This window comes from Castor canadensis, chromosome 8 (assembly GCF_047511655.1).
Source record: "Castor canadensis chromosome 8, mCasCan1.hap1v2, whole genome shotgun sequence".
Lineage (NCBI taxonomy): Eukaryota > Metazoa > Chordata > Mammalia > Rodentia > Castoridae > Castor > Castor canadensis.
The window spans coordinates 147,057,287-147,072,281 of record NC_133393.1 but is presented as its reverse complement, the minus strand read 5'-3'; the positions used below and the strand labels follow the sequence as shown (position 1 = coordinate 147,072,281).

Sequence of the window (14,995 nt, the reverse complement as noted above, 5' to 3'; positions counted from 1 at the left end):
AGGGAGGTGACAGAGGTGCTGAGGCACAGATCACAGGGAGGCTATGGACCTAGGACAGGACACATGAGAGGGAGATGGGGCATTTCTTCCCTCCCCAAGTTGATCCCATCTTTGATGAGCATAGGGACTGTGGATGGTTGTTTCCTCCTCACCCTGGGTGGGGCTGGGAACTTCTTAACTGCCATTTGGGAGACTTTTCTGTTCTACATAGAGAAGGCCTTGGCCTCTGGAAGGCAGACTGACTTAGTGACAGCTCTCCAAGTCAGAAGATTGGCTACTTATTTGTGTAATTGCAAAGTCTGAGAAGACTCAAAGGTCCTATTTCAGAGGAAGAAGCATCCTCATCACAGATGGGTCTCAAAGTCTCTTAAATATTTGCATATGGCCTTTGTGTGCACACATGTGAAGCTCAGGTGTCCATTAGGCTGGTGGCCTCTGACAAGAAGGCCCTGAAGGTTCGAGGTGCCAGGTGGTGGGTCAGGAGGTGGAAAGTTGGGTGGAGGGCCAATGTGGGCACACTAGTAACCCACATTCCTGCTTCCATTTCAACTGATAGACTAAGTGGCCTTCCCATGGGAGGGGCAAAGAGTGTCAGGCATTGGAAGAGAGCTAGCAAAATAATCCTCATGGTGTCTTCTGTCTCCGAGTTATTTTATTTATTTTTAAATTCTAAGCATCCAGAGAGAGTGAAGCTGCCAAAACTTAGGCACAGTCCCCAAGAGAATTGATTTTTTTTTAATATCAACTACCAATTCAGGGACATCCCCAAACTGACCTGATTGATAATTCACAAGAAAAACCCAAAGAACTCCCTGAAGATGGGTTTTTCACAGTTAAGATTTATTACAGAGAAAGGACAGAGGTTAAAATCAGCCAAGCAGTTGGTTGCTGGAGGCTCACGCCTATAATCCTAGTGACTTGGGAGGCAGAGATCAGGAGGATTGCATTTCAAGGAGCATCTATGATGTACCAAAGATGTTCACCATAGAAAGAAAACTCTGTACGCCTGTAAAATCCTTTTCCATTTGATTTATAGTTAAATCTATGTGATCAGGGGAGGATGGAGCGTATGCAGCCCCTTTTACAGAAAAGCAAACATTGCTTAATCACTTGACCTTTATTGCTACAGGAAAGAGGCTGATGACCTTCATCAAGCTCTGATGAAGCTCATATCAGACTTGGCCATGCAGGACGAAGAGGAGCTCCAAAACGACCAGGAGGATAGGGAAAGGTTTTTGAACACATTTCCTCAGGTGAAAATGGAGCTTGAGGAGCACATAAAGAAGCTCCGGGCCCTCGCAGACAAGATTGACAAGGTGCACAAGGACTGCACCATCTCCCATGTGGTGGCCACCTCCACTGGCGCTGTCTCTGGAGTTCTGACAATCCTTGGCCTGGCTCTGGCACCAGTGACAGCAGGGGTCAGTCTGGCACTCTCAGCCACTGGGATTGGGCTGGGAAGAGCAGCTGCTGTGACTAGTGTTGCCACTAGCATCGTGGATCACTCAAGCACGTTGTCAGCCAAAGCTGAAGCCAGATCTCTGCTGTCCACCAGCATGGACACAATGAAAGAGGTTAAGAATGTTCTTTCACAGACCGCACCCAGAGTGGCTTCCACAACCACAAAGTGCATTCGAGATCTGCAAGGCATTGAGAAGAGCATCTGTGCCATCAAGCTGGCCAAGGCCAACTCTCATTTAGCAACCAGTGACAAGCGTCTCATGACCACTGGGAGAATCTCAGCTCAAAGCACCAAGTGGAGAGAACCTTTGGAGGCACTGTGTTGGCAATGACCAAAGGAGCCCAGATAATGGGTGCAGCCACTGCAGGTGTCTTCCTTCTGATGGATGTGATCAGCCTTGTGAAAGAGTCAATGCATTTGCACGATGGAGCAAAGACAGAGTCTGCTGCAGAGCTGCGGCAGCAGGCTAGGAGCTGGAGAAGATGTCAGAGGAGCTCATCCAGATCCAGGAGAGTTTGTAGTCAGGCCCCACTCAGTGAGCCCTCCGCTGAATCCCATGGAGTCAGGAGAGAATTGCTGGATATCTTCGTGGAAAATGGAGATCCTTCCACTGCATCATCATAGGAGGGATGGACTCATGGCAATATTGCATGAGAGGGAGCCTCACATGAAGTGACAGGAAGTCAGAGCACAGGAAGAAGCCTGTCTTCTGCCTTCTCACTAGGTTCTTCCTCTTGGTTCCCACCACTTCCCAACTTAGCCATACTGAAGATAAGGCTTCCAACACAAGAACCCTTGGGGAGCACTCTCAGCCCATACCCAAATCACAGCACTGCTGGACTCTAGGTTCAGCCTCAAACCTGGCCCCAGCCTAGGCTCCTCCTCCTCACTGTTGCTACTGAGCTGTCAGCTTTACCACTGCTTTGAGGTGGCATGAGAGACCTCCTCCTCTGTAATTATATCTAATTCGTTACATTTCCAAATAATTCCACACCCAACAGCTAGACTATGGTGTTGAGACTGAAAGTCAAGAATGTCTCTCTTTGTTCTCTGACTTTGGTCCCCTTGAGGTGACATAGGCCTTTGGTGAAATGCTCAAAGACACACTGAAGGATTAAAAAGTATGAGATGGTGGGAGTCACATCTGTTCAGATGTCATAATTCTTCTCCCGTGTGCCAGCTGTGGGCACTTAGAGACAGAGGAGGGGGCAGGGCCTGGCCAATGAGCACTGCTCCCTGTAACAGGATTGTTGGGTAGATAAAAAGACCTTGTTTTCCTGTTGAAGTTTTAAAGTCTGCTGCAATGGAAAGAGGTCGGAAAGGTGAACAGAAAAGGCCATGCTTGTTCTGTAATTTTTAGAATAAAAATTTGAACAGTGATCAATGTTTTGTACATATTCTCTCAAAGATGACATATTCTAGATGTGTGAATATAGAAGATATTGGTAATTGACCCCACAATTATCATGCTATGCTTTATTTTTTAAAATCTTTTTTATTGTGATAGAATAATAAAGTTTGAAATTTACAAAATTATCCATTTCAATCCTTTTTCTTTCCCTCCCTTTGATCACAGGAGCCGCTGAATTTTGATGGGGCTTATGGGCGCCCAACCTTCCCTGAAGCTCATGTGGCTTCTTACTTCTGTCTACGAAAGGTGACAGATGGTGTGTGCGATATCCAGGTGTTGTCCTTAGGCATCTACTCTTGTGTATCATGTCCTCTTTTGTCCTTCCTTTCTGCTGGAATGTATCCTAAGGGTCAGCTTCCATGTGAAGCAGAACAGCCCCCTGGGGATGGCAGAACAATAACAAGGTGGAGTCCTGGTTGTCCTTTGGGGGCAAAGACACTTGTCTCCAGAACTGCCCAGCACTTGACTCTCAATAGACGGGTCTAGTAAATTGTCTGTGTTGTAGTTGGTGTGTCGATAGCCCTGAACAAGTGGTTACAGCATCTGAGCATGAACATGCTAAGACGAGGGCCATTGTCATTGCCATTGCCAGGCTTCGTACCACCCTTGACTCGAGTCCCCTTAGCCTTTCTGAACATTTGGGTTCCCCAGGCTGGGAGGGTCTGTGGCTTCGACATGGACTTTTCCCAGAGACATACCCCACAAGAGATCCCTCTATCATGGTCTGTGAATGAGTGACCACTTTGGGTATCCAAGGCTTAGTGCCTACGCTCTCCCAGGCCAGCCCCTATATCCCAGTGCCGTGGACCACCCTCTCATTGCTCTGCCCATCTAGAAAGACACTCACTTCTTCCTGACATGACTGCAAAGAAGTGAAGGCTCCAGGTCATGGGGAGGAGGGATTTGGACTGCCTTCTGTGACTGCTAAGATGTTCTGGGTTGCTTTTTGGGGCGATGAAATTATTCTGGAGTTAGGTTAGTATTTGTGCAGCACAGTGAATAATGCTAAAACTACTTCAAATGAGTTTGATGTTATGTAATGTACATCTTGACTTTTCAAAATGCTATTAAACAAAACTAGCAGTAAGAAAAAAGTGTGGTGTGAGGAGCAGAGTGTGTGTCAGCAAGTGACAGGCTGTGAGGCTGGAGTTACACAAGATCAGAGAATAAAGTAGGGGAAGAAGTGTGACCAGGTCTTTCCCTGAAGAAAGCAAAGATACAGGTAACAGGGATTGGGTCTGAAACTGCTGTCCCCTGAGAGTCATTTTGGTGGCTCCTGAAGGGGTTCTGGCACTGTGGTGGGGAGACTGAGAGAGACATGGGTAAGGGCTGTGATTCTCAGTCACAAAGGAGAGAATGATTGTTACACACAGTGACCTGTGTGGCACTCGAGGGTATTATATAGTGAAAAAATTTTAATCTAATTATAAAGGGCTATGTTCTATGTTAGTCTATTTATACAGAAGTCCTGAAATGACAAAATATCAAGACAGAGCATGGATGGGTTGTTGCCAGCACTTAGGGACCATATGGGAATTGGTCTGAATTGTTAGTCTCAGGGAAATGAGACTTCCATGGTGACAGAAAAGTCTCTATTGTGGTTAGCATAAGGTTTCTATGAACCTGTGCAGGTGAGAAAGATCAAAGAGCATCACAAAGTCATAGAAATGAGCGTGTGCAGAAACTGGGGAGCTCTACAGTGTAGTGCATTGTGATGCACTATGTTCATTTCCTGGTGTTTACAGTGTGCTATGGATATGTGACATGTTACCTTAGTGAGGTTGGATAAATTAGGAAAGTTTGTGACTAATAGAAAAATGTTACATCTTAGGTTAACCTTGCTTTGTCTCAGGAAACACCCTCACCTAGCAGGAAACACTCATGCCCCTCCCCACTCATTGATTATTGGATGGGAATCTCCTTGTTCTCCCCTTCCCCATAGGTTATCGCAGGTTTTAAAAGCACCTGAAGAACAGAAGCATATTCTCTAGTTCTCCAGATTACTCCTGGACCACACTGTGCTCCCCCTTTATTTGCCTTTCCTAGCATTGCTTTCATGTACAAATGTGTTATAACCCAAGTTGATTCATCTCTAAGTGATCTTTACACTGGTTCCTGATCCCCTTCTCGTGTAGACCTCTGTTGCTTTAAGGTTTCTGCATTAGCTCCTCTGGTGTGGAGACATCAAACACTTTCATGTTTTGGGTTTCCTACCTATTCCCATATCTCCCATATGTGCTTTCCCCTTGTCATGTGATCCAAGTCCAACCTCATTGCCGCATTTGCCCTAGATCTAAAGTCCTTATATGAGGGAGAACATACGATTTTTCGTCTTCTGAGCCTGGCTAACGTCACTCAGAATGATGTTCTCCAGTTCCGTCCATTTACCTGCAGATAAGATTTCTTCTTCATGGCTGAGTAAAACTTCCTTATGTATAAATACCACATTTTCTTGATCCATTTGTCAGTAGTGGGGCATCTTGGCTGTTTCCATTACTTGGCTATTGTGAATAGTGCCACAATAAACATGGGTGTGCAGGTGCCTTTGGAGTAACCTGTGTCGCATTCCTTTGGGTATATCTGCAGGAGTGGGATTGCTGGATCATATGGCAGATCTATGTTTAGATTTTTAAGAGGCCTCCAAATTTTTTTTCAGAGTAGTTGCACCAGCTTTCATTCCCACCAGCAGTGTATGAGGGTTCCTTTTCTCTACATCCTCACCAACACTTGTTGCTTTGATGATGGCTATTCTAACAGGGGTGAGGTGGAATCTTAGTGTGGTTTTGATTTGCATTTCCTTTATTGCTAGAGATGGTGAGCATTTTTTCATGTGTTTTTTGCCATTTGAATTTCTTCTTTTGAGAAAGTTCTGTTTAGTTCAGTTGCCCATTTCATTGATTTTGGGAGAGTTTAGTTTCTTAAGTTCCCTGTATATTCTGGTTATGAACCCTTTGTCTGATGTATAGCTGGCAAATATTTTCTCCCACTCTGTGGGTGGTCACTTCAGTTTAGAGACCATTTCTTTTGTTGTGCAGAAGCTTTTTAGTTTTATGACGTCCCATTTGTCCATTCTTTCTCTTAGTTGCTGAGCTGCTGGGGTTCTATTGAGGAAGTCCTTGCTTATACCTATTGTTTCCAGAGTATTCCCTGCCCTTTCCTGTATTAACTTCAGAGTTTCAGGTCTCATATTAAGGTTCTTGATCCATTTTGAGTAGATACTAGTACAGGGTGATAAACATGGATCTAGTTTCAGTTTCTTGCAGATGGATAACCAATTTTCCCAGCAACATTTGTTGAAGAGGCTGTCTTTTCTCCGTTGTATATTTTTGGCACCTTTGTCAAAAATGAGGTGGGAATAGTTGTGTGGATTCATATCTGGGTCCTCTATTCTGTTCTACTGGTCTTCATGTCTGTTTTTGTGCCAGTACCATGCTGCTATTGCTTTGTAATATAGTTTGAAGTTGGGTATTGTGATAACTTTAGCATTGCTCTTTTTGCTGAGTATGGCTATCTGTGGTCTCTTGTGTTTTCAAATGAACTTTAGGGTAGATTTTTCAATCTCTGTGATGAAAATCATTGGGATTTTGATGGGAATTGACTTAATCATGTAGATTGTTTTTGGTAGTATAGCCATTTTTACTATGTTGGTTCTACCAATCCATGAGCACGGGAGATCTTTCCATCTACTGTAGTCTTCCTCGATCTCTTTCTTCAGGGGTTTATAATTCTCCTTGTAGAGGTCATTCACATCTTTTGTAAAGTTTACTCCTAGGTATTTGATTTTTTTTTTTTTGAGGCTATTGTAAATGGAATTGTTTCTATATATTCCTCAGTTTGTTTGTTGTTGGTGTATAGAAGAGCTAATGGTTTTTGTAAGTCAATTTTGTATCCTGCCACCTTGCTATAGGAGTTTATGGTGTCTAGGAGTTTTGGATAGAGTTTTTTGGGTTTTTAAGGTATAGAATCATATCGTCTGCAAATAGGGATATTTTGACAATTTCTTTACCTATTTGTACTCCTTTTATTATTTATTCTTCTTGCCTAATTTCTCTGGCTAGGAATTCCAGTACTATGTAAAATAGGAGTGGTGATAGTGGGCACCCTTGTCTCATTCTGATTTTAGGGGAAATGGTTTCAGTTTTTCACCGTTAAGTATGATGTTGGCTGTAGGTTTGTCATATATAGCCTTTGCAATGTTGAGGTACTTTCCTTCTATTCCTAGTTTTCTTAGAGCTTTTATCATGAAGTGGTGTTGGATCTTGTCAAAGGCTTTTTCTGCATCTATTGAGATGATCAAGTGGTTTTTGTCTTTGTTTCTATTAATGTGCTGTATTACATTTATAGACTTGTTTCTATTAATGTGCTGTATTACATTTATAGACTTGCATATATTGAACCACCCCTGAATCCCTGGGATGAAGCCAACTTGGTCATGGTGGATGATCTTTCTGATGTGTTGTTGGATTTGATTTGCCATTATTTTATTGAGGATTTTTGTATTGATGTTCATTAAGGAAATTGGCCTATAGTTCTTTTTGGAGGTGTCTTTGTCTGGTTTTGGAATGAGAGTAATATTGGCTTCATAAAATGAGTTAGGCAGTGTTCCTTCCCTTTCTATTTCGTAAAACAGTTTAAAGAGGGTTGGTATTAGTTCTTTTTTAAATGTCTGATAGAATTCAGCAGTGAATCCATCAGGTCCTGGGCTTTTCTTTTTTGGAAGACTCTTAATTGCTGCTTCAATTTTGTTTTGTGTTATAGATCTATTCAGGTGATTAATATCCTCTTGGTTCAGTATTGGATGGTTATAAGTATCTAGAAATCTGTCCATGTCTTCAAAATTTTCAAATTTATTAGAATATAGGCTCTCAAAGTAGTCTCTGATGATTTCCTGGATTTCTGTGGTATTTGTTGTTATCTCCCCTTTTGCATTTCTGATTGTACTGATTTGGGTTTTTTCTCTCCTCATTTTAGCCAGGTTTGCCAGGGGTCTGTCAATCTTATTTGTCTTTTCAAAGAACCATCTTTTTGTTTCATTGATTTTTGTATTTTTTTTTTGGTTTCTATTTCATTGATTTCAGCCCTTATTTTAATTATTTCTCTCCTTTGCTTGTTTTGGGATTTGCTTGTTCTTCTTTTTCTAGGAGTTTGAGCTGAGTGTCAGTAACTTTAAATAGTCCCTGTTTTGATACTCAGTTGCATTATATATATAATATATATTATAACATATTATATATATAAAACAATTTTTATCTAGCCAATGTCAGCTAAACCAATGTTTATCCAATGAACAGATGTCAGATAAATTAATGTTTATTTGACAAACAGAAGTCAAGCCTTAATGGCACAACTTTTAGTATTTGTCATAAAAACCAGAAATGTCAAAGACCTTAATAGTTAGAATGTACCTTAGATTAAAGAACTATAGCTGTTTACTTATACACACTTTTAACTCTGGAAGTGACATACAACATTTAGACACATGTATAAGGCACTAGCAGTATTAGAACCATTTCAAAGAAGTTTTACTTAGTTTAATCTTCGTTTTCTCAGGGTTACCATAAAAATATCTTAGGGTTTTTGCTTCTGGCAAGAGACTAATATATGCAGGATGCAAATAATAAATAGTTTCAAATGGGTTGGGTAGAGAACTTGTCTTTTTTGCAGAATCAAAGCACTCCCAGCACTTAAGGACACAGCCAAGTGAATATGCTGGCTTCCGTAGGCTGGCTGATGGAAAGAGAGAGAGGGAAATGGGAAGGGGAGAATCCATTCATCCCTCCACCCCAATGCCAGGGCTCTTGAATGGAATTCCCTATGATGACTGGTGGAGAGAGAGAGAGGGACAGGGAAAGGGAAGGAAAAAGATTGCCTTTTGAAAAAGAGTGAGATCAGTTCCAAGATCCTCAAGGCATCCCTCTTATATCTTGGAAGCCTCAGTTGCAGGTCCTGTAGACCTGGCTTGCCTAAAAAGGCTTATAGCAGATGTTTCTGCAAGAGCAAGCTGCGAGGCACCCTGACTTCCTACCATTCTCCAAAGGGCCAATCTCTTACAGCCCTGCATGAAGGTTCCTAAATGGGATGCTGATCCTGAATGCCAACCAACTATCAGAGATTCAGAAATATTATACACTGGGTGAAGTTGCTGATACAAAAAACAACATAAAATTTGGTATCAGCATATAGCACCAAAAATCTGTGACAGTTATTTTGATAAAACAGAAGCCCATTTTTAAATACACATTATTACCTTAAATTTTGACCTTAGAAAACTCTCTAGGTAAACTTTAAACTATAGCCAACTCAGTCACACATAGATAAACTTATAAGAATTAAAACCTTTATTTGTGTCTTGAAATAACCTTTGTAAAAACCCTAATTTAGATAACATTGTTTTCAATGAAACCCTTAGCAATCTCATACCTAAAAGACTTAGAAAAAAAATTAAACTGTCTTTTTATAACTGTAATCTATAAGAACACACAGGTTAATAAACCTAATTATAAAAGAGTTAAAAATAAATTACACTCATGATAAAAAGAAACAGATTATTGGGTTTCTTTAGTTCTAAGGCAGAGAATAGTTAGGTCTGCTTGGGATTAGAACTTTAGATAACTCTTGAGACAGTTGTGCACATCACCTTTATAAAAGTAGCTTAAGAACCATCCTAAAGACATGTACACACACACACACACACACACACACACACACACACACACATACACACACACACATGCACACCTCTCCACCCTGACAGCCAACTGCTCTTTGCTTTTGAGGATCCTACCAAACGGGCAGGACAACTAACTTGGATGGTCCTGCCCCAGGGGTTTTGGGATAACTCTCACATTTTTGTCAGATACTGCATGAGATTTAATGGACTGGCATTCCCAGGGGATTATTTTCCTCCAATGCATAGATGGTCTTCTCCTTTGTGGTCCAACGGATCCCACTATCTCCAGGGCTACAGAATCCCTATTAAACTTCCCGGCAGGTTGGGGCTATAAGGTCTCCAGGGAAGAAGCTCAGTTATGTAGCTGTAAGGTCAAATACCTTGGGCTGATTCTTGAAAAACAAGCTAGGTCCCTAAGCCCAGAGCAAATTCACCAGTTGTAGCTCCCTAAAACTCTTCAAACACCAAGGGCTTTTCTGTGAGTCACTGGATTCTGTCAAATCTGGATTCCCAGCTATGCCAAGATTGCTCACCCCCCTATATCGCCTTCAGTGAAAGGCTCAACAAACTCCTTGAGTGGGACAAAGGAAGCCAAGATGCCTTTCTTAAGCTCAAACAGTCTCTTGGCTCAGCCCCAGCCTTAAGCCTACCCATTCAAGACACTTTTCAGCTATATATGTCTATGAAAAATGGGGGCTGGCCCTCAGAATCATCACACAACTTTGAGGAGACACTCTTCAACCTGTGGGGTATCTAAGCAAGGAGCTAGACAATGCAGCTAAGGGATGGCCTGGCTGCTTGAGGGCCATCACCACTGTTAGCATGCTGATACAGGAGGCTCAAACACATATTTTAAGAAATGTTTACACCTCCCCACTCCCACGATTTGGGAGGCATCTTAAGCTGTAAGGGAGGATTATGGCTGTCTGATAACTGACTACTCAGGTACCAGGCCCAGCTCCTGCACTGTCCAGAGGTGACCCTGAAAACCTGCTCTAGTGTCAACCATGTTTCCCTCTTCCCCACAGAGGAGGATGTCCCCAGTCGAGGATGTCCCCAGTCACTCTTGTGAGGAGGTCCTGGCTGAAAATTACACACCAAGACCCGACCTCCTCAATAAGCTTCTACCAGATTCAGATCTTACCCTTTTACTGATGAGAGCTCCTCTGCTAATAATGGAGAGTGACAAGCTGGAGTGCCAGTTGTCACGTCTGCTCAAATCTTGCGGGCAGAAACCCTGCCCCAAACACCAGCGACCAATTAGCTGAACTTATTGCCTTCACCAAAGCTTTACAGCTCTCCCAGGGCAAAAAGGCCAATATTTATACTGACTCCAAATATGCCTTTCTGATCTTACATGCCATGCTGCCATCTGGAGGAAATGGGGAATGCTCAGTGCCTCTAGGTCTCCCATCAAACATTCTCAGATAATCCTAGAACTTTTGGATGTGGTCCTCTTGCCCCAACAAGTGGCAGTTATCCACCGTCCAAGATACCAAAAGACTGATGACCCCATAGCTCTGGGCAATAAAAAAAAGCAGATTCAGCCACAAAAAAGGCAGCTCAATGATCTTATATCCAGAGTCCTCTTTTGTGGGAAGAATCTTTTCTCCCACCTGAGAGAAAATGACCTCTGAAGCCCAAATGACTTTGTCTCAGGGCTACCATCCTGGATCGCCAAGGATGGTCAGTCTCCCCTGAAGTCAAGCTTCTCTTACCCCAGAGCCTACAGTGGAAGGTCCTCAAAACTTTACATCAAAACTGTCACTTGGGAGTAGAAAGCAACCTGTCTTTGGTCAAATGCATCTTTAAGGGTGTAATAATCAGGGAGACCCTCCAAGACACAATTAGGGGTAATAATCCTTGCAACCAACCCCTCCCCCCTGCCGGGAATCAAAGGCAAGTCTCCTATTCCATAGAGGACTGGCAAATTGATTTCACCCACATGCCAGGGAGCCCTCACTCCCATTTGCTTCCAGTGCTAATGGACACCATTACAGAGTGTTCTGAGGCTTTTGCCTGCTCCACAGAAAAGGCTTGGGAAGTGGTCAGGGTTCTAATTCAGGAAATCATCCCCTGATACAGTCTCCCTCACAGCCTCCAGAGCAACAACCACCCAGCATTCTGAGCCAAAGTGACTCAGCTTGTATCCAAGGCCCTAGACATAAAATATCACCTCCACTGTGCCTGGAGGCCCCAGTCCTCAGGGAAGGTGGAAAAGTCCAATGGGTTACTCAAACACCATGTAGCCAAATTAGCCTAGGAAACACATCTTCCCTGGCCCAAACTTCTACCCTTGGCCCCCCTCCACCTCAGAAACACCCCAGGCAACCAGGGTATCACCCCTTTAAGTTTCTTTATGGCCATCCATTTCTCACTAATCACTTCATTCTGGACAGTGAAACAGCCAGACTTACCTCCCATATCACCCAGATAACTAAGTTCCAACAATCCTAACCTAGTTACACCAAGGCATCTCTCATGTGTCCCCTCTTCTCCTCTTCCACTCTTTGTTCCATTGATTTGGTGCTTGTTAAAATTCCTCACATATCCAGGGAGCCTTTGGAGCACTGAGAGAGGGGCCATACCTGTGCTTCTTTCCACCCAACAGGAGTCTAAGTGGTTGGACTGGAATCTTGGGTCCATATCTCCAGAGTCAAGTGCTGGAACCCCTCAAAAGACTCTAAAGACAATTCTGGTCAAGACTTGGCCTTAGACCAAGTGCAGTACTCCTGTGAGCCTCTGGAGGACCTCAGACTCCTCTTCAAGAAGGCCCCTCAGGATAAGTGACCATGTCTGCCTTCTCCCCTGGGGCCGTACATTCTTGGGATAGATAACCATGTTCTCGTCATGACTCTCCTCTACACACTTGAACACTCTTTTCAGTGTGGCCATCACCCAGTCACCCCCATGAAGTGAATGTTTTAAAACAGCCTACGGTAGAGGCTCCAGGTGTTTTTACTTTACATCTTACACCAACTGGGAGGATGTTACTTGGGCAAATATATCCCTCAGGTTTGCATACACTCTGGTAAGTGGTGCTGGAAGTCCCAGAGTTTTGGAAATAAAGCAGGATGTATTTGCAATGTGAGGTTAGAAGAATGGCTGTATTGGACTTACCTGGGGCACTGGGGAGTGTCAGACAGTGGATGAGTCCAGGGTATAGCCCAAGAACAGCTTATTAAGGAGACAATAAAATCACTGTCACCCAAACCAAAGTCAATAGCCACTCAATACCCTGGTTTATACAATGAACTCAGGGGTGAGATAGGGAGTGGATTAGAGCTCCCAGCAATAGGAAAGAATCTCTTCATACACCTGGCAGAGAAAATTGCCAGAGAACTAAATGTCTCAAATTGTTGGACATACGGAGGTACCCTTGTGAGTGAGGAGTGGCCTTGGAAAGTGTCTAGTTTAAATGTTTACCAACTTCTATTATGGAATCACTCTATAACTATTAAGGAGATTGACCCTCCCCAATTCTGGATTCTCACATCAGAAGTGATTGGGGAGGAATGTCTCGAAAGAACTGGGCTCACATATGATAAATGGGTGGGAGAGACCCCTTGTAAAGGGGTACTCTCTTACAATGAGACAAATCTAACCTGGTCTTCTGGAAAGCCTACTTGGTACTGGGCATCACTCTCACCCAGTAATGGCTCCTAATATTACAAATCTCTAATCAACCACAGCCTCTTAAATTGCTCTAATACTAACGAGGTAAATCTATTTCGAGGAATCCCTGAGATTGGCAAATATTGGGATCACCTCACCAGCACTGCTCCAGGATGGTGGAAAATGCCAAATGGGTTATTCTGTATATGTGGAAAATGGGCCTACTCCAGTCTCCCTCCCCCTTGGACAGGAAGTTGTACTTCAGGGATTGTCCAGCCTGGGTTTTTCTTTTTTGCTCAATTCCCAAGGAAAACAACTGGGAGTCCTTCTCTTTGAATCCTGACAACTAGAACAATAAGAAGTCTCAGCATAGGGAGAAATCAAGGTGGGGAGAAGATGAATTGCCTCTCCAGAGGATCAGTGAGATATATGGACCTGCCACTTGGCACAAGATGGGAGTTGGGGTTATCTTGCTCCCATTTACATGCTCAATCAAATCATTAGGTTACAAGTGGTGGTAGAAATTATCACCAACCAGACTCCTTCTGCATAGAATTAATGGCCAGGCAACAGAGCCAAATGCATGCTGCTATATATCAAAACTGCCTGGCCTTAGACTCTCTCCCAGCTGAGGAAGGTGGCTTAAGTGGCAAATTCAACCATTCAGACAGTTGCTTTCAAATTGATGACAATGGACAAGTGGTAACAAACACTGCCACTAACATCAGAAAAATTGCCCACGTCCCCCTACAATTTTGGGATGGGTGGAAACCTAACAATTGGCTTGGTGGCTGATTCTCATGGCTTTTCCCTCTCCTGGAACACATTGCTGTTATCAGAGCTGTCCTGTGGTTTGGTCCATGCCTCCTTAACCTTTGTGTGCTTCATTTCTTCTTGCCTAGACTCCATCAAACTCCAAATGTACTCTGCACCCACTCTTACTACCATGGACCTTTGGACACCCCCTCAGGTTTGGATCCCTGACTCCTGCTGGGGCCCTTCTTTGCCCTCTCTCAGCAGGAAGTAGGTAAAGAATGGATCTCAACATCCCATCTCCCTAACGGCAGTTAGGGGCTCCAACCTATAGGGGGGATTTGTAGCAATTCCATAGCATAACTCAGCCCCATGAAATTTTAAGAATGTGGAAATCCCTGTGACCTGTGAGAAGCCAAGACACCAGCTCAGCCAGTGGACCAGGAGGTACAGGCATCCTGCATATGTGCCAAGAATGGACGTATAGGATTCCACTGTGAACTGTTCTTTAGGTTAGTGTGGAAGCCTTATATATGTGTGTATATATATCCCTCCACACCAACCCTCAGGTTGAGAGCAAGAGCCCTCTGACACATCCGTGGACCCCAGTGACATTAGCTTTAAGTTAGTTTACTAAATTGTGATTTTAGGAAATGATTTAGATAACATTTAAAATTATAGCCATATTAATTACATCATATAGTGTGAAGTAATATTTTGAACATTGAGTTTTTTCCCCCTGTTTAAAAGTAATTTAACTTTTTAGCTCCACTTATGTCTTTTTAGATCAGATAGCCAGAGCCCAGAGGCTAGCACAGGAAGTTCTAAAGTTAGCCACTACCAAAAGCCCAATCCAATCTCTACCCAACAGTAATCCACTCCCTAAACATCAAGTATGCCAAGAGCAGGGAGGTTTTCATAAGTGAATTTAACAGAACAAAGATCCAAACTAGAAGCTAATCAGAGCAAACACTAGTAATGTCAAGCAGAAATTCTCTATCAATTAGAGCAGGAACCAGTAGATCACTGAATGTCTCTTTTAACAAGACAATGACCCAAACTCAGAAAATCACCCTAGGGGCTA

The 14,995-nt window shown here is 43.1% G+C and overlaps 1 pseudogene; it reads left to right on the top strand.

Annotated features, from left to right (window-relative positions):
• The first annotated feature begins 983 nt into the window (after nucleotides 1-983).
• Nucleotides 984-1,983, top strand: LOC109675882 (apolipoprotein L3-like; annotated as a pseudogene).
• The last annotated feature ends 13,012 nt before the right edge of the window (nucleotides 1,984-14,995 follow it).